The 26,569-nt window shown below is 36.8% G+C and overlaps 1 protein-coding gene across 11 annotated transcripts in view; it reads right to left on the bottom strand.

Moving 5' to 3' along the window:
* Positions 1-26,569, bottom strand: part of Rtl4 (retrotransposon Gag like 4) — a 411,363-nt gene that overhangs the window by 368,265 nt on the left and 16,529 nt on the right.

Below are 26,569 nucleotides of genomic sequence, written 5' to 3'. Positions count from 1 at the left end.
TAGTGGATTACATTGATGGATTTCCAAATATTTAACCATCCCTGCAGCCCTGGGATGAAGGGTACTTGATCATGATAAATCGTTTTGATGTGTTCTTGGATTTGGTTTGTGAGAATTTTATTGAGTATTTTTGCGTTGAGATTCATAAGGGAAATTGGTCTGAAATTCTCTTTCTTTGTTGAGTCTTTGTGTGGTTTAGGTATAAGTACAATTGTGGCTTCATAGAAGGAATTTGTCAGTGCTCTGTTTTTATTTTGTGGAATAGTTTGGACAGTATTGGTATGAGGTCTTCTATGAAGGTCTGATAGAATCGTGCACTAAACCCATCTAGTCCTGGGCTTTCTTTGATTGGGAGACTTTTAATAACTGCTTCTATTTCTTTAGGAGTTATGGGTTTGTTTAGATGGTTTATCTGATCCTGATTTAACTTTGGTACCTGACATCTGTCTACAAAATTGTCTATTTCCTCCAGATTTTCCAGGTTTCTTGAATATAAACTTTTGTAGTAGGATCTCATGATTTTTTTTAATTTCCTCAGATTCTGTTGTTATGTCTCCCTTTTCATTTCTGATTTTATTAATTTGTATATGCTCTCTGTACCCTCTGGGTAATTTGACTAAGGGTTTTAATGTCTTGTTGATTTTTTCAAAGAACCAGCTCCAGGTGTTGTTGATTTTTTTTGTATAGTCATTTTTGTTTCTACTTGGTTGATTTCAGCTCTGAGTTGAATTATTTCCTGCCTTCTACTCCTCCTGGGTGTATTTGCTTCTTTTTGTTCTAGAGCTTTTAAGTGTGCTGTCAAGCTGCTGACATATGCTTTCTCTTTCTTTCTGCAGGCACTCAGAGCTATGAGTTTTCCTCTTAGTACTGCTTTCATTGTGTTCCATAAGTTTGAGTGCATTGTACCTTCATTTTCATTATATTCTAAAAATTCTTTAATTTCTTTTTTTATTTCTTTGAGTGCATTGTACCTTCATTTTCATTATATTCTAAAAATTCTTTAATTTCTTTTTTTATTTCTTCCTTGACCAAGTTATCATTGAGTAGAACATTGTTCAACTTCCATGTATATTTGGGCTTTCTGTCATTTTTGTTGTTGCTGAAAGCCAGCCTTAGTCTGTGGGGATATGATAGGATGCATGGGATCATTTAAGTCTCCTTGGATCTGTTGAGGCCTGTTTTGTGGTGGATTATATGGTCAATTTTGGAGAAGGTACCATGAGGTGCTGAGAAGAAGTTACATCCTTTTAGGATGAAATGTTCTATAAATATCTGTTAAGTCTATTTGGTTCATAACTTCTGTTAGTTTCTCTATGTCTCTGTTTAATTTCTGTTTCAGTGATCTGTCCATTGATGAGATTGGGGAGTTGAAATCTCCTACTATTACTGTGTGAGGTGCAATGTGTGATTTGAGCTTTAGTAAGGTTTCTTTTATGAATGTAGGTGCCTTGCATTTGGAGCATAGAGATTTAGGATTGAGAGTTCATCTTGGTGGATTTTTCCTTTGATGGATATGAAGTGTCCTTCCTCATCTTTTTTGATGACTTTTGGTTGAAAGTAGATTTTATTCGGTATTAGAATGGCTACTCCAGCTTATTTCTTCAGACCATTTGCTTAGAAAGTTGTTTTCCAGCCTTTTACTCTGAGATAGTGTCTGTCTTTGTCTCTGAGGTGTGTTTCCTTTATGCAGGAAAATGCTGGGTTCTCTTTACACATCCAGTCTGTTGTTATATGCCTTTTTATTGGGGAATTGAGTCCATTTATGTTAAGAGATATTAAGGAATAATGATTGTTGCTTCCTGTTATTTTTGTTGTTAGAGGTAGAATTATGTTTGTGTGTCTCTCTTCTTTTGGTTTCATTGTAAGCAGATTACTTTCTTGCTTTTTCGGGGGTATATTTTCCTTCCTTGTATTGTAGTTTCTCATCTATTATTTTTTGTAGGGCTGGATTTGTAGAATGATATTATGTAAACTTGCTTTTGTTATGGAATATCTTGGTTTCTCCATATGTTAATTGAAGGTTTTGATGGATATAGTAGCCTGGGCTGGCATTTGTGTTCTCTAACGGTCTGTATGTCTCCAGCTCAGGATCTTCTGGCTTTCATAGTCTCTGGTGAGAAATCTGATGTAATTCTTATAGGTCTGCCTTTATATGTTACTTGACCATTTTCCCTTACTGCTTTTAATATTCTTTCTTTGTTTTGTGCATTTGGTGTTTTAACTATTATGTTATAGGAGGAATTTCTTTTCTGGTCCAATCTATTTGGGGTTCTGTTGGCTTCTTGTATGTTTATGGGCCTCTCTTTCTTTAGGTTAGAGAAGTTTTCTTGATATTTCCTGGCCCTTTAAGTTGGGAGTCTTTACTCTCTTCTATACCTATTATCCTTAGGTGTGTCCGCACTTATTTTTCAAATTTTTATTAGATATATTTCTTTACTTATATTTCAAACGTCATTCCCCTTCCCGGTTTTCCTGTCCATAAGTCCCCATTCCCTCCCTCCCTCTCCCCCATACAGGTATTCCCCCTATACATCCTCCTTATTGCTCCCCATATTCCCCTGCACTGGGAGTCCTACCTTGGCAGGACCAAGGGCTTCTCCTTCCCCTGGTGCCCCAACAAGGCTATTCTCTGCTCCATATGCAGTTGGAGCCCAGGATCAATCCATGTATAGTCTTTCAGTAGTGGTTTAGTACCTGGAAGCTCTGGTTGGTTGGCATTGTTGTTTTTATGGGGTTGCAAGCTCCTTCAACTCTTTCGATACTTCTGAGGGTCCAGCTCTCTCCCCCACGGGATTTGGGTGCAGGGAGCTGTAGGACTGGTTTACTTCAGTTCTTGGTGCAGCCAGAAACCGGGAGTATCCTGTCCAGAGGACTTCTGCCTCTGTGTATCCTGAGTTTACCAGGCAGGTCGCTTGGAGCAGAAAAGTTGGTCTTACCTCTGCTCTCATGTGCGTAGGCACTTTTGGTGACTAGCTTTCAGCTCTCGGCACAGGCAGAATCCCAAAGGTTCCTGCCCCTGCCTGCTCCTAGGTCCCTGTGCCCAGAGGGCACAAATGGCACTAGGCAATTTCCTCTTGGTCAAGAATGTGGCAGAAAGTAGTTGTCTCCTCTGATTTCTCCCCCTTATAGATATTTTAGCATTATTTCTTACTTATGTAAATATAGAAAAGGTATTATTTCTAAATCTGTGCTGTAAATAATTTACAGCTCACAAATTTTAACCCCAGAAGACTTTTTGGATCATTCTTCACTGACTTTGACAATTTCTACTGCTACACGTTTTTTACAGTCATTTGGACAATGCATTATTCATTCTTTGTTCATTTGGAAATAATTGAAAAATTATTTCTAGAACACATTTGAATCTTTTAAGGTTTTTGCCAGCATGCATGCATGTGAACTGTTTGGTTGGTTGCTTGCTTGCTTTTCAAAACAGGGTTTCTCTCTGTAGCCCTGGCTGTCTCAGAATTCACTCTGTAGACCAGGCTGGATATTTAAATCAAAGATCTTCTTGCCTCTGCCTCCTGAGTGCTGGACCTAAAGACATGTGCCCCCAACACCTGGTTGTTGATATTCTTTTTAGAATTGGGTTTGTTCACTACTTTTATGTGTGGGGAATTTCCCAGCATGTATGAAGCGCACCACATGCATGCCTTGTGTATTTAGAGAGGCCAGAACAGTGTGATTGCTCTCTGGGGACTGGAGCAACAAATGGCTCGGTCAGTAACTTGCTTGCTTTGAAAGCACACAATATGGTACTCTTAAGTAATAAGCCATATCTAGAACATTTTAAAATTAATTTTGATTGAAGTAAAATTACCCTTTTGAAATGAATACTTTAGTTACACTTAACATATTCACAATGATGTTCACTGACAACTATCTATTTTCTGAATCTTTTTATTAACATAAATTGACTACCATACCCACTGAGCAATTAATCTTCCGGTAACCACCAATCTTTCCTCAGCATTAAAAATTTACTATTTTTATATATAATATAAATAGACTCATATACCATTTGACATTTTGTGCCTCATTCCTTTTACTTACATAGAGTTTTTTTTTTATCAGAGCTGGGAACCGAACCCAGGGCCTTGCGCTTGCTAGGCAAGTGCTCTACCACTGAGCTAAATCCCCAACCCCTTACATAGAGTTTTTAAGATCAAACTATGTTGCAGCAGGTATCAATAGTTTATTCACTTTTATGGCTGAATGCCATTTTGGTCTAGGGATATATTATTTTGTTTTGACCCATTCATCCCTTTCTGGATATTTGGATTCTTTCTATGCTCTGGGTATTACATATAGTGTTACTATCAGCACTGATTACTTTTTTATGCAGATGTATCTTATCAGTTCCCACAGATAAAGTAGAACTAGTAAAATGACTGCATTACCAGGTAATTCTGTACTGGGAATCAATTTTGGGTCCTCTTGAAGAGCAGTGATGCTTTTAATAACTGATCCATCTCTCTGGCCCTTACTTGTCTGTACTCTTACCTCTTCTAACAGAGTGGTCTCAGGGAAGGCACTCAGTCCTCAAGTCCTAGTGCTATTCATCCTCTCTGGACCTTGATTCCTTCCTTCACTAACCTGACACCTTTTCTTAATAATTTGATGAATGGCCAGAGTCTTTTCTAAAATGATTAAACCGTTTTATGTTCTTATTAGCAATGTCAAAGGTCACCGGTGCCCTTTAACCTTTCCACACTTTCATCTCCCATGACTCATCTTTGTGACACCACACCTCATTACACTTGTGTGTATGTATGTGTATTCAGGTGTGTGTGTGTGTGTGTGTGTGTGTGTGTGTGCCTGCTTACATGTGTGTACGTGTACCCCAGAAGAAAAGCTTAGGCGCCATGCCTTGGGAACCATCACCCATTTCTTTTTCTAGACAAGGTCTCATTAGCCTGGAGTTGTCTAAGTAGGATAAAATGGCTGGTCAGGGATTTCCAGGGATCCCCCTGTTATCTACCTCTGTAAGGAGACAATAAGCACATGCCACCATACTTGGCTTTTTCAAAAATCTGCAATCTGGAGATTAAACTGATGGGTTTTGTTCTTTCAAAGCAAGCAAGTTACTGACTGAGCTATTTCCTAAGTCTTTTTTATCATTTGACTCTCATTTCGCTAAGTATTAATGATATTTACCAACATCTCCTCTCCTTGTACTGCCATGTATCTTCATGGAGGAAAAAATATTTAAGGCCTTTGCCTATGTTCAAATAGGTATTTTGTCATCTCGGTTACTGAGATATATGTTTTGTATTAAACGTATATGGCACATATGGTTTGTAAATATTTTTTCACATTTTGGTAGGTGCACCTTTCAATTTTTAAAAGCATCATCTAATGTACAAATTAATTTTATGATGTCAAATTTATCTACTTTTATGTAAAGTTTTAACATTTTCTGATTTTCAGTTCTAATACTTTGATGTGATCAATTTTGAACTAACTTGTATGTGATGTAAGATTGAAACAAAACTTATTTTTTGCATGTAATATCTAGTTGGATCAGTGCTGATTATTAAATAGAGCCCTATCTATTTACTGACTAGCAGTGGCATCCTTTGTACAAAGCTGGATGCATGGGTTAATTTTGAACTGTCACTTTGATTGTACGGATTTATCTGTTCTTATGATGTTCCATATACTCTTAATAATTGTTGCTTTGAAAGAAGACATACCTAACCCTTGAGAGATTTGAAGCTCTAAGGGGTGGGGAGGTCTGGTGGGGTAGCGGTAGGAGGGGTAGGATTATCCTCTTGGAGATGGTAGAGGAGGAATGGGAGGAGGAAGAGTTGGAGAGCAGAATGGGAGGGGGATAACAACCAGACTGTAAAAAAATTAAATTTTTATTATTATTATTATTGTTTTAAGATTTAAAACTTGACATTGTGAGTCATTCAATATTTTTGCTCATTTTAAATAATACGTAACCTAACCATGGACCTTTAAGAATATGTAAACAAACAAAAAAGCCAATGTAGTTTTGAAGTGTATTATACTGCATTAATAGGCTGCTTTTATTGGCATTATTATATTAATAATGTCTTCTGATTCTTTTACATGAAGCTATCTTTTCATTGACTTAATTATTGTTGAATTTCTTAAATAATACATTATAAATTTTAGTAGTCCCATTTTTTTCACATTATTTATACTTTTGAACATTTTTTCTTTCATTTTTCATTTGGATGATATTATACATCATTTTATTAAGGCAATTTATATCTCATTCCTTGATACTGTACAGCAACATACTGATTTTTGCACTGAAAATGTGTCATGCTAATTTGGTTGAATTTATTAACTCTAGTAGCTTTGTAGACAAAAGGATTCCTTTGAGTTTTCTCAAAATGTGATCATGGCATCTACAAATACACATAACTTGATGTCTTTCCATGCAATTTGAGTACATTTTACTGAATGTTGCCAAATTGCTCTGATGAATAACCATAATGAAATGGATCATGTGAATGAAGCTTTTAGTCATCCACCATTGAATATACATTGAATTAGGAGCTTTCCTAAATACCATTTATCAGGTTGAAGAAATTCTGTTATTGCTAGCCAGCCATGTGTTACTGTGTATAATGAATCTATTTTGACAAGTACTCTTCTTGCACTGAGGTGCTCATGTACAGGAACATTTCATTCTATTCGCTTGGTATTTTATGACGTCTGTGTCTTGCTTGACAATCTCTTTTATTCATAATGAGCCACAAAAATAGTACATCATAATTTAAATTTGTTAGATTTAGTTTGCCATAGTTTCTCTTGGGACTTTTTAGTCAATACTAATTAATAAATGCTATTGATTTTCATTTTGTAGATTCAGAATTAGACCCTCCTCTTTATGTTTGGTTTAGTATGATGAGTTCAGTAAAAAAAAATATTGTTAACTTTGTTTTAAAAACTCTTATGTAATTCACCAATAAAAATCATTTGTTCTTGGACTTTTGGATTTTTTTTTGTTGATTACTGTTTCAATAGTTTTTTATAATTTTCCTAAATGGTACTGTCTCAGGAAAATGTGTGCCCTGATCTCTGATATAAATATGTCATAAAGATTTAATCGGAGAAAATTAAATAGCACATATGTTTTCTTGATAAAATATTAGTTCTTATATAAATAAGTATTAGAAATAGTATAACAGTTTAAATTAGATATGACATGCATATCAGAAAATCAAAGTTTCATATCTTTTTTCTAAAATTCTCCCATCTTTTTTTATTACTTTTCTTGATTGGATGAATGCCCTATAAACCATTGAATAGATGTGGCATTAGTAAATATCTATAACATCCCTAAGTTCAAAGGGATACTTTTAGAATTTCAATATTAAGTGTGATATATCTATTGGACTTTTTTTAATGAAATTGATATATTATGTCTAGTATATATTATATATATATATATTAAATGCATTTACTAACTATAGTGAAATGGTATGGTTGGTAGTACATGAATAGGTTTTCTAACATGCTAATTTCATGTATCAAGAATTCTCACGTAAGGGGTTGGGGATTTAGCTCAGTGGTAGAGCGCTTGACTAGGAAGCACAAGGCCCTGGGTTTGGTCCCCAGCTCTGAAAAAAAAAGAACCAAAAAAAAAAAAGAATTCTCACATAGAATTAAGAAACCTTTTTTCCAGAATTTCTGAAATAAATGCTTAGCGGTTAAGATAAACTCATGACTTTCAATGAATCATCTTTTTAAAAATGTTAATAAAAATCACATTACTATTTTTATATTTTAGCAATAATGATAAAAATATTGGCCTACAGTTCTTTCTTTGGTGTTATAAAATGATTTGGGCACTACTGTTCCATTTTCTTTTATTGAAAATTTCTTGTATTTGTTCATCCAAGTGGATCTGCTATTTTCAATATAGGGAGAATTTCATTTAAGGAATAAGTTACTTGAATATAATCATAATTAAACAAACCCCTTTTACTTAATCACCTTTGTTAAATTATACTATCTGGAATTTTTTCATTTCAAAATAGTTTTCAATATATTACCATACAGTATTTCACAATATTCTTTTATTAGTCTTTTCTGTATTGTTAGTCGAGTGACTTATAGGATTTATTCATACATTGTTCATTCAACCGGGTTTTCATATAAATAATAATTTTGTTTTTGTAGTCATGTTCCATTGCTTGTCATAACACTAAAATTAAATTACAGAAAAGCAAGAAAAGGTTCAATTGGCTTAAAACCAAGTGGGAATAAACACAACTGAATCTTGTCTCACAATTCTCAACTGCCGTGGGTGAGACAGTTCTAGCTTTAAACATCCAATGAAGGGATAATGACACCAACCCATCCAAAAAACTGTGGACCCTCAATGTGTCCTGCCTACAAGATGTGCAAAAATAAAGATGGCACAGAAATGGAGGGAATGGCCAACCAATGACTGGCCCAACTTAAGACCCACACCATGAGAGAGAGCCAATGCTGACACTATTAATGATACTTTGTTATGCTTGCAGACAAGAACCTAGTATAACATCATCTGAAAGGTTTCACCCAACAATGGATGGAAACAGATGCAAAGACCCACAACAAAATATCAGGTAGATCTCAGAGAATCTTATGGAAGTGGGGGAGGAAGTATTGCAAGAGCCAGAGGGGTCATGGACACAATAAGAAAACCTACAGAATCAAGTAACCAGGGCCCAAAGGGTCTCACAGGTACCGAACCACCAACCAAGAAGCATGCAGGTGATGGACCTGGGCCTCCTACACATATCTAACAGACGTGCAGCTTGGTCTTCATATGGGGCACCTAAATGCAGAAGCAGGGACTGGCTCTGGCTCTCTTGCGTCTGGCTTTGGACCCGTTATCACTTAACTGAGCTGCCTTGTCTAGGCTCATTAGGAAAAGATGCAATGCATCTAGGCCTACTGCAAGTTGATATGCCATGGCTTGTTGAAATCCAGGGGAAGCCTCCACTTCTGTGAGGAGAAAAAAGCGGGATGGGAGGAGGGGAGGGAAAAGGTAGGGAATGGGAGGATAGGATGGAGGGGAAACTGTAATCAGGGTGTAAAGTAAATTAATTTTTAAAAGATGTGCCTATGAGCTGAAGGCATTAGCATGCTCATAGGTTTTTAGATTGGAACATGTAGTTTTTATTGCACATCAAATTTCCTGTCTTTGCGGGGGGGGGCTTGTTTCTGATTTCTGTAAAGCATTTTATATATGCTTTTCAATCTATGTTGAGACATGGAGTTATCTTTGTTTTTCTATTAATGTGATGACTGTGATCACTTTTGTGTCTTCCCAGGAAAAAGGAAAACAACTGGCTTAGAAATTTGTGTTCAATATTCAATAAACTTCCAACTGCTAAACTGTTTTAAGATTGGATACGCACAGGAAAATTCTTGACCTATGAAGTCTTTACTACGTAAAACTAATTTATGCTGCCTAGAAAAATATCCTTGCAAAGATTCTATATTGCCAACCACCTGGAAAAGACATTGAACTTTTTGCTTCTCATTTTGTCCCAATTAGAGAGACTGATAAGGGATACCCTAAAACTGAAGTTAGCTGCATCATATATTTTTTGTAAACATAACTCAGGAAAACCAATTTAGAAATATGTAAGAAGAAATATTAAAATATACTTAATTAAATCTTCATGATTCTAAAGAGATACTACACTACCCCGGAGGCTTGCTAATAGCATGAAAGAGAGCCACCATTTTCATGGTCAAGAGATGAACATTACGAGACATCGAGTCGGTCATGCCGTTGAGTTCAAAGATGCTGTGAAAAACCACAACTATTTTCATCTGTATCTCAATAATTCTCTACAAAAGTCTCTTTGGTTCATGAGCTTTCTTATTTTGACAACAGATATTTCAAGTTCTCGCAACTCTCTTCAGAGTAGCCCCATTCCCAATCTATTTTAGATTGTCTTGCTGTGTTTATCATAATTGAAAAGAATGCAATTACATGCAAACAACATCTCCTTCCTACCTTTGTGCTCATCATTCTTCCCATTCATTTCTGAGAAAATGTGCCCCTTTCAATTTAAGTCTAACATTTCTTCCTCAAAACTATCCAAGACATAGATGCATCTTCACAGCTAAGATCAACACTTTCACATACCTCTCCTTCTTTCTCACTTCAATCGCAACCCTTGTCCCCTCTTATATGTAGGAACATACTCTTCCTCAGGTCTGTCACAATCCCCTCAATGGTACCTTCCCACATGTGTGACTCTGACCTTGAGCCTCCTACAGATCCTTCTCTTCAGGTTATAAATGTATTTTCACCTTAACAGGAAAGTACACTGTTCAATAACTACTCTTAACATGTTAACATTTGTATCTTCAATTTTCCATAAGTAAGAAACATTTTGAAATAATTATCAATGTGGAATATGTCAAAGACATTATCTGCATCTATTGATATGTTCCTGCGATTTCTGCTTTTGAAGAAGAAACTTAGTGGGAAAAGGCTGAGGGTATAAATTTGAACAAAGAGTATTACACACACACACACACACACACACACACACACACACACACATTTGTATATATATATGATATGTATAGATAAAACTGTGGAAAACATTTTACCTGCAAAATTTTATTTATTTCTTCAACGACTGTCCGCTCTTTTCCTTACTCATTTGTAGATAATCTTATCACATGTCAGCAATATATGTTAATAATAGAAATTATAAAATAGATTTTCAAAATGTGAGTTTTATAAAAATTCACAACCTCACTATAAAAGATAAACATTATTGATCCTATGATGTTTTCTTTGTTTTTATATTTATAATATATTACCTATTATGTAAATATATTATACGACATATATTTGTCCTAGCCAGCTTCCAGGATGACAATTAAATGATGCCCATCTCCAGGTATTCCCATTCTTATATAATTCCTACCTGGACTGTTAAGGTGATGGTCTGTGTGATGAATATCATATGATGTAGTGGTATCATGATCTCTATGAGATCTTTCTTTATGAGGTCTTCTCTTTCTTTATTCTGGAATTCGTTATCCTTTTGATTCCTTGCTTTGCGAGAAGACAACAGCTATGTCATTAGGACATGAACTTAGACTACTTCTTAATCCAAGTTCAGGAAAAAGAGACCTCTAACCAATAGCCACAGACAACCTAAGGCCTATCAACAGTCATCTAGATACTTGTAGAAGTGGACTCTGCAATCAAAGTATATATTTAGCATATTTAGCGGAGTATGGCTAACATGTTGTTTGAAAATTCATGAAGAAACCTAAGCTTACATAACAGCTAACATAACTCCATACTCCTCACCCCCACAAACTATATGGCATATTAAATATTTGTGTTTAGCTTCTACATTTCTATTGAATATTGTACACAGCAATAAATAATATAATTGTATTCTATGATTTAATTTCTCAGTATTACCTCAAGAACATATTTCTATCTCATAAATATAATCTCAATATTATTATTTTAGTAATTGGTAATATTTTATTATAAAGTAAGTATCATAATTTGCAAATTGTTTCATATTCCACACATAGGTTGTTACAAATAATATTATAGTTAAAAGTAATGTATGTGCCCATTAGAGAATGTATTTTCATGAATTGTTTTTCCAAATAAAATATTGGAAGGGGAATTGCTCCCTTGAAACATATGTTTTTTTTTTATTAACTTGAGTATTTCTTATATACATTTCGAGTGTTATTCCCTTTCCCGGTTTCCGGGCAAACATCCCCCTCCCCCTCCCCTTCCTTATGGGTGTTCCCCTCCCCATCCTCCCCCCATTGCCGCCCTCCCCCCAACAATCTAGTTCACTGAGGGTTCAGTCTTAGCAGGACCCAGGGCTTCCCCTTCCACTGGTGCTCTTACTAGGATATTCATTGCTACCTATGAGGTCAGATTCATGTAGGGTCAGTCCATGTAGAAACGTATAATGTTTTAAAACTTGCATATGTATAGTCACATTGCCTTCACTAGAGGCTTTATGAATTGATGTCCTACCAATTCTTTATCTGCCCATTTCACATTCCCATATGAACATTAGATTTTGCTATTTTCTTCAATATAGTTTTAAAATTGTATTCTTAAAATTTTTTAAATGCAATAGAATCTTTCTGTATAACATTACTAGCCATTTACATTTGTTTTCTTCTTTGTAAATTACTTGTTTATGTTGTTTACCTGTTTCCTTATTAAACATCATTTTATAAGTCCATAGAACTTTATCACGTGTTAAGTAAATTTAATCTCATTTCTAGCCAATATGTTTTACTGAGTTTTCTAGTGGGTTTCAACATGAAAAAATTTTAAATTTATGTAGTCAAACATATGTGATACACTATGGTTTCATTTTTCATGTAAGTAAAACACTCAAATTCCCTTCTGTGAAGCTTTGTGACATTTCTCTTTATGTGACCTCTATGCTCCTTTTAAAAATACATTTTAATAAAATAGAATTATATAATTTCCTCCTTTCTTTTTACTCTCTCCAAGGTACCCTCCTCCAACCTCTCTCATATCCCCCACTCTCATATTGATAGCTTCTTTTTCTCTACTGTTGTTGAATCCTGGTGTGTGTGTGTGTGTGTATGTGTGTGTGTGTGTGTGTGTGTGTGAGAGAGAGAGAGAGAGAGAGAGAGAGAGAGAGAGAGAGAAAGGGGGAGAGAGAGAGAGAGAGAGAGAGAGAGAGAGAGAGAGAGAGAGAGAGATGCACAGATAATACAACCTGGACTGTAACAGGGACAGTCTGTGTGACAAATATCATATGACATGTTGATATCATGATCTTTATGAGGTCTGCTCTTTCTTTATTCTGGAATCCATTGTCCTTTGGATTCCTTGCTTTGAGAGAAAACAGCAGCTTCTTTTTGTTGCATCTGCTTTGTGTCGTTTGCCTGTAGATGGTAGTTTTAATCTTCGCTATTATTGTTCTCACAGTAATATGAATAAAGCACATCTTTCACTTATGCTTACTAGATTTTGCTCCAATTATAATGGCCAAATATTACCTGATTTATCAGTCCCTTAAGCTCAAGCAACACCACTTGGATGTGGGGATCAACTGATTGAGGGAAAGAGGAAGTAAGGAGCACAGAAATCTATTTGCTTGAACCGTAATAAAAGGCCTACCACAACACAACCCATAACTGAGCGCTCACCCATATTGCCAACACTAAACCAGTGTCAAAGGCAATCCATTGACTTATGCCTAATGCTAGCCTATTATTAGCTCTAAAAGGTTTATTTTCCTATGATTCTCCAACAGATGATCACCTTATATTAAACGGCTATCACCTTCTCAGCTTTTTGAATAAACTTGCCTATTAGTTTTCTTGTATTCAGGCATTGTCAAAAATTTTCATAATGATGTTGGCAACAGTGGTGATTAGAAGTAATCTTGTCTGCTTCTTTGTTTTAACAAATGTTCTTTGTATCACCATAATTATAACATTGTCTGTTACTGTTCTTTTTTTCATATAGTGGAGGTATCCCTCTACTGTAATTAAATACTTTCATCAGATTGAGTGTTAACTTTTCCCTAACTACCCTTTTGGTATCTATCAATCAAGGTAAGTCTATGAGTTTTCTTTGAACTACTAACATAATTAACTTCATTAAATTATTTTATGACGGAAATACAGGTGAAATGAGTGAATAAGACTCTGGAGATTGCTTCCTGGCAGAAATATAAATTTGAATAACTATCCACATATGAAAACATCATATGTATTAAAGCAACTATGTGACACAGGTGTTTGGTGCAAAAACGAAATATACTGGAAAGGATAGGAAGGAAGGCATTATATTATTTGAATTATCATGCTCTCAACCTTGAGAAATAAAAAGGAGAAAGGAACACAGTTTTGCTCTGAACCATAACAAAAGTCTTATCACAATAAAACTCAGAAATGAGCAGGTACCCATATCCTAAACTATAAGCTAATTCCATAGACCAAGTGTCTGGGCTTCAGAATATACAGTGGAGATGTTCTATGCTCGGCATCACTCCTTATGTTACTTTAGCTTCCATTGGCACCACACAACCCTTCATAGCAGTCTATCTCCTGGAGGTTTCAGCCTAACCCTAGTGTCACACCAATTCGAGGAGTCATTCAGGCCCAGCCCAGTAGAGACATGATTCATCCTACCCTGCAGAGATACTAGCTTAATATCTACACAGAGGATCCAAGTAATAAGTGTAAATATAGGCTCAAGGTCCAATCAGCAAATGACTTAAACAAGAAGCAAACCGCCTAAAATTAAGTTTTAAAAAGAATGTGCTGAAACTAGAGAAAAGGGGGATATATAATAGTCTTAAATACACAAATAGCAGTTATTTCTTAGCAGAACACTTATGAGCCAAGAGAAAGTAAAAAGATAGTCTAAGTTCTGAAGGAAAGAAAAAGATGTTTCCACAAAAGAATACTATCCCCACAAAGCTTGTCCTCAGGAACAAAAGAAGAATTTTAAAGAAGCTGAGGAAGTTTATCACCAGGCTTACCGTATGTGAACAGAACAGGATCCTTCAAGCTAAAAGGAAATAATGCTACTGAGTAATATATAAAACTGTAAAACACACTAGTAAAACTAAATACTCAGATGTAGGATTGTCTTCTACTGGAATTTTGATGTATATAAGTCATTTATATCTTCAGTGTGAATGTCAGAGATTTTTTTAAATGTCCACAATAATTTGCTAAATGGAATGTAATTTTAAATAAATTAATTTTTCAGATGTCTTTACTGTTATTTTATCCTCATCACCCCTTCTTCTATATTTACCAGCCGTCCTACCCAACTATCAAGACTGTGAAGGAAAAACAACAACCTTGAGGTTATATTAACACATACCTTGGCAGCAACCAATAGCTCTCAATTAGGACTTAAGACAATTCAAGAGAAGGGAGATCATGCCTGGTACTAGAAACCTAGCCAACTATGAAGACCTAATGGAGTTATGGATCTTAGAGAACCTATAGCCACCACTTTACTAAGCCAACGTAATCTCTAAATATTTGTTCTTATATCTACAAATCTGTAAACTCCTCACACGTCATCAGGCAAGCTACTCTTTTCAACAGATGAACATCATTACAGAAAACCACAACCAATCGAATACAGAGTATGGAATCCAGTCCCAATGGATACACCAACAAAACAAATCCCACAATGAGACTCAGGAAACTTGGTGAAAGAGTAGGTGGAAAGATTCTAAGAATGGGAGCATTAGAAAATTTGCTATGAAACTGTGTCTTCTAGTAATAGCTGTATTACTAGCATGCTTGCCAAAACATGAGTTGAACATGAAATTTTAATCACACACACACACACACACACACACACACACACACACATAAATTAAAACCAAAATAAGTAGATTTAAAAATCTTATACAAAAACAGTTATTAAGTCAAAAAACTATTTATAAAAAATGCATATCAATTGAAGGTATTAAACTTATTAAAGTGAAATAAAGTTTACTAATAGATAAAAGAAATGACAATAGTTTGCAATGAAGAGATAGACATCCATGATATAATCATCAGAAACATTACTACCCTAATTTCATCAATATGCATAGTACACAGGTACAAAATTGTTATAGAAATAGAGAATTTAAACTATACTTTAGCTACACCAAATGCAGCATGCTACCCCCAAATTGTGTGATATGCACTCTTCTCAAGCGTCCATGAAACATAGCCTAGGGCAGATTCTGTGGTAGTTCACCATATCTGAACAGACTTAAGAGAACTCAAAGTATTAAATATATTTTCTGACCACAATTATATAAAAGTGGACAACCTTAACAGGGTAGAGCTTTGAGAAATCCTGAAGTATATAGAAACTAAACAGTATATTGCTGGACAACTGATGGCTTGCTGAAGAAATTGAAAAGTAGATTAAAGGACAGATAAAATGTATAAAGGATCACTGGTGTGAAGGTTTTAAGCAAACAAAAAGACTAATCTGAAAGGAGCACAGTGCATTTCTATTCAGGTAAACCTGCCTGGATTGAATAACAACAAACTGGAAAATGAACAGTCCAATGATCAAGATTTAATCACTAATAAAAAAGAGTCCTGTCCAAGAAAAGCCTTTGACAGCCTCACATTTAAAGAGCCGGCACCAAGGTCTCAAAGTCTCTTTAAATGAAAAAAAAAGAGTCCCAAAGTCATTTCATAAGCCTAGCATTGTGTTTCTCTGATAATAAAAGTAGAAATAGGTAATTAAAAACATAACAACATCTTTGGTGAACATAGAGTCAAGAATCTTCAGCTAGTGTATATAATTGGTGGAGCCGACAGGTTTAAATGGGTGCTTCAAAACCTGTGATGGCACAGATGGTCCTCTTTAAAATCAGTGGTTTGGAAAGGAAAGCAAAAATGTGTGAACGTGAGAAACGGACATGGAGAAAGGAGAGAGATGGACAAGGATGAGAGGGAAATAAGATGAGGTGCGGTGAGCACAAATAGAACGTACTGCATGCATTCGTGAAATGACCAAATAAATTTAACCAATCAATGTACATAGATCCAAAACAAACAAACCCAGACCCCAGACAGTCAAAGCAATCCTGGAGCAATTACTGTAGATTTCAAGCTACTATAGCCATGGTAATAAAAAAAAACAGTTTGATACTGGCACAAACACTAACACGTAGTTTAATAAAACAAAATGGAAGACGCAAACTTCTGTGAGTATAAGAACAACTAGCTGATATTCTACAAAGATACCAAAAGTACATACTGGAAAAAAGCACCTTCAAAAAGTAACTGGAAAATTGGATGTGTAGTGCCAGGGAAGTGTTAATAATTCCCAAAAACAGACAGGAGCTGATCCGATGCAACTCACAGTAGGGTCTTTATTCTATTGGAGCTAGGTCACCCCTCCCCACCCACAGCACACCACTGTCACACAGGACAGTTTTTGTGGTGGGGGACACCAAAATATATCTTGGAGCAAGGCTTTATATAGTAAGCAGCAAGCAAGGGGTTTAAGTGTGTAAGCATCTAATTGGGAAGCTACTGTGGCCTTTAATATAATTTACTGGTGCTGGGAGTCATATCATAAACTTAATTTCTGCACCCCTCTGCATTGGTGTTTCTTAGGCAGGGGGGCAGGCTTGTAACCTGGGGACGCAGAGCTGTTGGAGTAATAATCTGAAGATGCTGGTCTTGTTGGGGATGTAGCTGGAGATTACGGTCTTGCGGGAGATGAGCTTGGAGTCTGAAGCTAGGTTCAGGTTTTGTTGGTGGGTAACTTGGAAACTAATACTAGGTACCAGCCTGTTAGTTTACCTGAGTTCAAACTTAGGTCAGGTTCTCTAAAATGGAGTCTGAACTTAAAATATTTGACCTCCCAGATGCACAGTAACAGAAAGAAGAATGTAGAATAGAAGAAGAAAAAGGGTAATGAAACAGAAGATGAGTACCATTACCTGGTGGTAGAGAGCTGGTTGGGGAAATTCCAAATAACTCGAGAGACATGCAACACAGGGACTATAGTTAACAGTACACTGTATTCTTAATAAATTATTACAGAGTAGATTTTAGATGTTCTCAACATAAAATTATAAGTGTGGGATTCAGCCACTCCACAGTACATGTAGATATATATTCCCAAACATCATGTTATTCTTAGTAAATTTAATTTTATGTGTAAATTTTGAAAAATTAAAAATAAAAGATCCTCTAGCAAACCAGCCATGCATTCTTGAACTGTGTCCTTCTGGGTCAGAGAATATTATTCTTTCCATCACTGTTACATTCATCTGTATGGCACATTACTCAAAATTTTAAATCCATATTCACAATTGATGTTTTCTGTAGAGGAATTTTGATCCAGCAACATGGCTGATCTGGCAAGTGATCACTTCCAAAGGTCTGTGTGATCTGACTGGAATACAGACATGCCCTTAACATACACATTTAATACCAAATAAGTAAGGTAAACTTGGCTTATAGATGGAAACAATCATGTTTGAACGTGATGACTAATTGAGGGGCAGCCAAATTGACCAATCAGAGAAAGATTGGACAGAATGAGTCAGAGATAGGATACACTCAACTCTCATGAGAGCAGCACAGGAATGAGAGGCTACTTAAGAGAAGTGCAGTGAGAGAGCAATGAGTTGAATGAGTTCAGTCAGTCGAGGTCAGTACAGTGGAGTTCCATTTTGTCAGTGGAATTGAGTTCCTTCATGAGTTGATGCGGTTCCATGCAAGTCAGAGGGACAGTTTTACAGAGATAGATTACAGGCGGACACAGAACGAAGCAGAAAAGGAAAAGGAGACAGAAGATTACAATAGATTGTCAATGTTATTATGAGACCAAGCAGAGCAATTAAGTCGGAACCTGAGGAAACCCAGATTGAATCAGTCAGCTTGGAAGATTAGATTGCACAGGGGCTAAGAGGTTCCAGGCCGAGGTCTAGGGATAGTTAAAATGGAGAAGAAAGTGCTCTTGGGTATGACGCTCATCTCTTCCCTTCATCTAAGGAAATAAAAGTTACTTCTACAATTTATCTTTGTCATATACAATTTTTAGAACTAGTATCATTTTCCAAAGTAAGAAGTATCTGTTATTTATGAAAAAATAAAATCTCCCAGAAAGTATCTATACTGTAAATATTCAGAAAAATAAACTTATGTGTAGAATGTATTATTTCTATATTTTTCTGGTTGGAAGATTTGAAAGTTATTTAATAAGTTTTGTTTTTATCTCTTGAGACAGGTTCTTTCTTGCTCTATAGCTTGGGCTGTCCTGGAATTCCAAGTACCCCTGCTTTAGCTTCCTGAGTATTGGGATTATAAGATATCCAGCAAATCCAAGTATTTTGTAGTTATCAATGTTCTTTCTTCCCTGATTTGTTTTGTTCATAATTTTCACATAATTTTAGATTTATCACACTTTCATTTTCTGTCACTTTAAATCTGGTATGCTTTCCAGAAGGAGAAGCAGAACATGATTATTTGCTCGGCAGGCCCTGAAGTAAGTCTACCTAGGTTTGAATTATTTCTTTGCCAATTTACTTAAATTCTCAGAAATTCAGAATTTAAAATGGAACCTACTTCAACAGTTTCTTCACCGTACTGTTGCAATGATGAGAGTAATTAAATCTGTAAATGTGCAGAATAAAACAGACCCAAAAATATAGCCTTCATTTATTGTTGAATTAGTTTCCTAGGTCTGCCATAAAAAACACAGTAAAGTGGGATACTTAAAGCCACATCAACTTATTCTCTAAGTTTTGTAGTATTTAGAGGCTACAGGGCCATGGTTCCCTGAAAAGGAGGGGGAAGTTGATTATTGCTTTCCATCCTCTGAGGTCTCCTGGAACTTTGTGTCAGCATAACTCCACTTCCTACCATAATCTTCCAGTGGCCTTTGTCCCTATTCCTCTAGATTTATAAGGATATTGTCATAGTATTTAGGGGCTCACCCTAATCCAGGATGATGTCACCCTAGCTAAATTATATCCGCAAAGACCCTATTTAAATAAGGTCTACCTCCGAGATCAGGAGTTAGAACGGATATTGGGAGTCTCTGTCTCAAACACTTCTAATGTGCAGTCTTTCTTATCTAGTCTTTCCTTTTATATTCTTAATTACTATGACCACAGTTTCATCACGTATGCTTCATTTTGTCTTGTATTTATTTCTCTCTGTGTGTGTGTTTCTTGTATTTCATCCTTTTCTTTTACTTTCCTTCCTCCATCTTTTATAATGCTTCTGTATCTACCTTCATAATTCACTTTTCCCTTCTTTGCTACTTTGGCAAAAATATATGAATTTGGTTTTTAATTAGGCACTATTTATTCCTTAAACTATTATTATGCTTCATTCATCATTCCCACAAAAGAACTTATCATTGAAGTTTTGATTTTATCCTTGAATCCAAATCATTTAGCCTGATATATTTGCTACATTGCACATGGTTTAGCTGGGTTATTTACCTGTGTACTCATTGAGCCATGACCATATATTATGAGATTGTGACCTATGTAACAGACTGCCTTGTTGGGCCCCAATTAGAGGAGAAGATCTTGGTCCTGCCAAAGCTGGACCACCCAGTATAGGGAAATGTCAGGGCAGAGAGGCAGGAAGGGGGCATGGTCAGGGAGGAGGAACACACTTATAGAAGGAGTGGGGGATGGGATAGAGTGCCTATTGACAGGAAACCAGGAAAGGAAATAACATTTGAAATGTAAATAAAATATCCTATAAAAATGAAATTATGACCTAAATTCTTAATTTATAATGCATTTTCCTTCATGGTATTAAAGATACAGTATTTTCCAATGTTTTGTGAGCATTTAGTTAAACCATTAATCTTGCAATATAAAAATTTTCAGATATAGGTATTTTCATAGAGTTAAATTATTAATTATATTATTAAATTGACCTGTTTCTTTCTACCTGTTTTTTAGAATTTATACTATAGAACCTGCTACTTATGAACCCAAAAAGCTGTTGTATTTTTCTTAGAAACAGAAATCTGCCTGGTTATTAAATGGGTTTGTTAACCACGCAACATAAAAAAGTATATCCCAGCCTCCCTGTGGTTACCATTCAACTAGATTCTGGCTGCTGAGATACATGTTGGTCCGGAACTGGAAGCTCATTTTCCTCTTCTTCCTACCAGAGTATACATTTGATTGGTTGGAATTGGAAAAGCCAGTACAGACCATAAAATGCTACAGATGACCCTCAACATCTAATGGTGTTATGATTGCATAAAACCATCATAAATTGAAAAACTGTAAGTAAAAAATATATTTAATACCACCTATATATCATCATAACTTACCACAGCCCAGTATAAACTGTAAGTCATTTCCTCTCATGCTCACACAGCTGATAGGGAGTTATTGTTTACTGTTGCGATCTAATTTCACTGAGGGCTCACACTGTGTATTCGTAGACTAGGAAAAGATTCAAAATCAAACTTTGAAATACACGACAGCCTCTTTCATGTTCACATCATTGCAATGAAATTGTCCTTGTTAATGTCCTTTTGTTGCTAAATTCCAAGGTACGATTTTCAATCATTATTAAACATCTTTCTAGAACATTTCACACTCTTGTTTTACAAGATACAATTTTCTTCTGGCATTCTTCCAGAAGCTCAGAGCACATTTCTGACTTGTAAGCTGAATGTTCCACAGCTCCGTCAAAACTGAATGGATAGTGTGTCCTTTAAATCTGCTTCCTTTAGTTAATGTTTACACAGCCTACCTCAAAAACATCCTTCTTTTAATTCCTGCTTAACTATTAGCTAGCCAAGCCTACATCACAAATATCTCCTAAACTGTGTCCTAGCTAATATATTATAATGTTCAGGTACCTCAATGCCTTTTTCCCTAATGCTGTTGTTGAAACCCTGTGCATGCTAGTCTAGAACTTATCCACTAGCTACAGGGATCTATCACATTGACTTTGGATTATTCCAAAGACTTCTACTTTACCTCTAATAATGTCTTTCAGAAAGTTACCCATTTGAAACACATTAGATCACATATCCACTTTGCTTCAAAATCTCCACTGATTCCTTTTTATTAAACTTCTTTGTACCTTTCTTGAAGAAATGCATTGTGAATCTCAAAGCCACCACACCTCCCTCACATAATATCTATGCCCTAAGAACAGTACATTTCCCAAACCACTAGAAAACGTGCTGGTTGTACATCTTTTCACAGTTTCATTAGTTGGCATGTGTTTCCTTTGAATAGACTATCACCCTTACAGTTTTTCTTTTTACGTCACAGTAATATTCATCAGTCAAATCCCAGGAAAAATGTCCTATTTCCTGAAAGCATCCCTAACTGGCACAGTTAAGAATCAGTCAATTAATTAATCAATTAATCAATCAACCAAAAAACAACCATCTTGAGACCCATGCCGTGAGAGAGAGCCCACGTCTGACAATATTAATGATATTCTGCTATCCTTGCCTAACATAACTGCCTTCAGAAAGGCTTCATCCAGCATCTGGTGGAAATAGATACAGAGACCCACAGCCAAACATCAGGCAGAGTTTGCAGAATCTTATTGAAGTGAGGAAGAAGGATTGAAGGAACCAGAGAGGGTAAGGATACCACAGGAAAATCTACAGAATCAACTAACATGGGGCCCAAAGGGGCTGAGAGAGAATTAACTGCCATCCAGAGAACACTCATGTACCAGACCTAGTTCCCCTACACATATATAAAAAATGTGCAGCTTGGTCTTTACGTGGGACTTCTAACAGCTCGAACTTGTTCTTTCTATGACTCTGATCCCTTTCCCCTAACTGGACTGCCTTGTCTAGCCTCAGTAGAAGAAGATGCACTTCTGCATTTGTTATATCAATGTGGGTTGATATCCATGAAAGGCCTCTCATTTTCTGAGGGGAAAGGGAAGGGGTTGGGGCAGCAAAGAGAAGTTGTGATCTAGATGTAAAGTAAATAAATTAATTAATAAAAATTCAATTACTAACACCAATAGCACAGGCACTAAGATCAACAATTGATAAATGGGACCTCTAAAACTGAAAAGCTTCTGTAAGGTAAAGAACATTGTTCATAGGACAAAACAGCAACCTACAGATTTGGCAAAGATCATCACCAACCCTACATTTGATAAAGGGCTAAAATCCAAAATATATAAAGAATTCAAAAAGTTAGACACCAATAAACCAATTAAGCCAATTAAAAATGGGATCCAGAGCTAACAGAATTCTCAACAGAGGAATCTCAAATAACTAAGAAACATTGAGTGTTCAATATCCTTAGCCAGCAGAAAAAAATGCAAATAAAAAACGACTTTGAGATTCCATATCACACTTGTCAGAATGGCTAAGACTAAAAACACAGTTGACAGCTCATGCAGGTGAGGATGCACTCCTGGTGGGTATGTAAACTTGTACAGCCACTTTGGAAATCAATATGATGGTTTCTCAGAAATTTGGAAATCGATCGACCTCAAGACCCAGCTATAACACTCCTAGCTGTATACCCAGAGAATGCTCCATCCTACCACAAGGACACTTGCTCAACTATGTTCATGGCACCTTTTATTTGTTGCTGTTGTTGCTGCTGCTGCTGTTGTTGTTGTTGTTGTTGTTGTTGTTGTTGTTGTTGTTGTTGTTGTTTTGTTGTTGTTTTGTTGTTGTTCACTTTACATCATGTTGACTGCCCCTCTCCTGGTCACTCCCTCTTCTGACAGGGTAGGGACCCCTCTGAATGTCCCCCAACCCTAGCACATCAAGTCTCTCCCAAACTAGGCACATCATCTCCCACTGAGGTCAGACAAGGCAGTCCAACTAGAAAAACATATCCCACATACAAGCAACCGCTTTTGGGATAGCACCTGCTCAAGTTGCTCAAGACCTACATGAAGACCAAACTGCGCATCTGCTACATATGAGTTAGGAAGCCTAGGTCCGCACTTTGGTTGGTGTTTCAATCTGAGAGCCGCAAGAGTCCAGGTTAGATTCAGAGCCTGCCCCACATGTGGCCCATACATGTACAGCCACCCAATTAGACAAGATGGATGAAGCAAAGAAGTGCAGACCGACAGGAGCCGGATGTAGATCGCTCCTGAGAGACACAGCCAGAATACAGCAAATACAGAGGCGAATGCCAGCAGCAAACCACTGAACTGAGAATAGAACCCCCATTGAAGGAATCAGGGAAAGAACTGGAAGAGCTTGAAGGGGCTCGAGACCCCATATGTACAACAATGCCAAGCAACCAGAGCTTCCAGGGAGTAAGCCACTACCTAAAGACTATACATGGACTGACCCTGGACTCTGACCTCATAGGTAGCAATGAATATCCTAGTAAGAGCACCAGTGGAAGGGGAAGCCCTGGGTCCTGCTAAGACTGAACCCCCAGTGAACTAGATTGTTGGGGGGAGGGCGGCAATGGGGGGAGGATGGGGAGGGGAACACCCATAAAGGAGGGGAAGGGGAGGGATTAGGGGGATGTTTGCCCGGAAACCGGAAAAGGGAATAACACTCGAAATGTATATAAGAAATACTCAAGTTAATAAAAAATAAAAAATAAAAAATAATTTAAAAAAAAGAGTCCAGGTTAGTTGACTCTGTCTGTCTTCCAGTAGACTTTATCTCCTTCAGGGACAGTACTTCCCCCTACTCTTCCAAAAGAGTCCCCAGGCTCCATTGCTGTTTGGGTGCGGGTGTCTGCATCTGTTTGAGTCAGGTGCTAGGTAGAGCCTCTGAGAGGATAGTCCTGCTAGACTCCTGTCTGCAAGCAGTAATACTTCGATATTTTTGCAGCTTTATTTGTAGTAGAGAGAACCTGGGAAAAGCCTAGATGTTCCTCAATCAAAGAATGGGTAACAAAAATGTGGTACAATTACACAATGGAGGATTATTCGGCTGTTAAAAATGACAACATGAAATTTGCAGGCAAATAGATGGAACTAGGAAAAAAACATCCTGACTGGGGTAACTCATGCTCAGAAAGACAAACATGGTATGTACTCACTTATAAATGGATATTATCTATAAAGTAAAAGATAATAGTGTTATAATTTGTAGACCCAGAGAGGTTAAGCAACAAGAATGGCTCAAGAGAGGACTCAAGGGCTGGAGAGATGGCTCAGCCGTCAAGAGCACTGTCTGCTCTTCCAGAGGTCTTGAGTTCAATTCCCAGCAACCACATGGTGGCTCACAACCATCTGTTGTAGGATCTTATGTTCTTTTCTGGTGTGTCTGAAGACAGCTACAATGTACTCACATACATAAAATAAATAAATCTTTTTCAAGAAAGAGAGAACTCATAGATCTCTGTAGGAAGGGGAAATAGATTTCACAGGTGGTCTGGGAGCTAATGGAGGTGGGAATGGGAGGGATCAGATATAAGAAGGGATAGAAGGAGAGACAACTGGAATTGGGGGACAGCACTTGGGGAACTAGGTAGAAAGCTAGTGCAGTGGAAACTTCCTAGAATCTATGAGGGCGACCCTAACTAAGACTCCTAGTAATTGGGGTATATGGAGTCTGAACCATCCATCTTCTATGACTAGGAAAGACTTCCAGTGGAGGAGTCAGGACACCAACCTAGCCATTAAAATCTTCAACCTAAATTTGTCCTGAATGCAAGGTGTGCTGGGATAAAGGTGACACTGAATTTGTGGGGTTGCCCAACCACTGACTGGTCCAACTTGAGGTCAATGCCTTCAGGGGAGCCCAGGCCCAACACTACCTAGAGGACCAGGAATGAGAGGCTGGACAGCTCAGACAACTATAATAGACCAAACACAACTGGCAAAAAGTCCCTGAAATGATCCTAATGATATTCTGCTATACTGGTCGACTGGAACCTAATATAATTATCATCAGAGAGGCTCCATCCAGCAACTGATAGGAGCAGATGCAAAGACCCATTGCCAAACATCAAGCAGAGCTCAGGGAATCCCACAGAAGAGGAAGAAGGACTGTAGAAACCAGAGGGGTCAAGGACATCCAAAGAACAGAGCCCAGAGAATCAACTAAGCAGAGCTCATAGAGACTCACAGAGACAAAAGCAAAAATGAGGGAGGCTGTATAGGTCTGACCTAGGTCCTCTGCTTATATGATATGGCTGTGTAGCTTGGCATTCTTGTGAGACTCCTAACAATGGGAGTACTGGGAGTAGGGGTGTCTGGGACTCTTTTGCTGCTTTTGCAACCCCTTTCCTCCTATTGGGTTGCCTTGACATGACTTGATATGAGGGCTTGTGCCTGGTCTTATTGTAACTTGTTATGCATGTTCAGCTGATATCCCTGGGAGGCCTGCTCTTCTCTGAAGGGAAATGGAGAACTAGGTCTCATAGAGAAGGGAGGTTGGGAGTGGTACTGGAAGAAGAGGAGGAAGGGGAAACTGCAGTCAGAATGAGAGAAGAATAGAAAAATAATAATAGTAATATAATAATAATAATAATAATAATAACTTGCTAACACTGTTGATAGAATATTAACATTATTAGTCTCTTGATCAGTGCCCATTCCCCTCCTATATGGAATAAACTCTAAGAAAACCCATAATTGCACAAGTTATTATTAAATCTAGCAGTGTCTACCTCAATAAAAGACTAATAGGCAGAATCAGATTAAATGAAAGGATCTTGGCTCTCTGTATACTTAGCCTATCTGAGATTAATGCTTAAAATTCTCCATTTCCACATTTGTCTTAAGGTACTCATTCTTATTAAAATATGTCCCTAAAATGGGCCAAAAGTATTTATGACATTTACTATACCTTATCTGAGATTGTATAAAATAATTAATAATTAATTTTCAATATTATGGAATGAGATATATATCATATTTTGTTAATAAAACTTTATTTGTTTTCCAATAAAGATTTGTGTCATCTTAGTAGTTAAAAATGAATAATTCATTGTCTTAAATTAATAGCCATGCTTCTTTTAATTGAACATATTGCCATATATTCCCTTTTCCTTTACCCACTGACTACACTGCACATTCCATGACAGAGATCTTGGGTTCTTCTCCAATAAACCACAGTACTTGCCTACATTTTTAATGAGTGAGGGCTGAA

The sequence above is a fragment of the Rattus norvegicus genome, chromosome X, assembly GCF_021556685.1.
Source record: "Rattus norvegicus strain SHRSP/BbbUtx chromosome X, alternate assembly SHRSP_T2T, whole genome shotgun sequence".
Taxonomy (NCBI): domain Eukaryota; kingdom Metazoa; phylum Chordata; class Mammalia; order Rodentia; family Muridae; genus Rattus; species Rattus norvegicus.
This window is presented reverse-complemented; position numbering and strand designations above follow the sequence as displayed.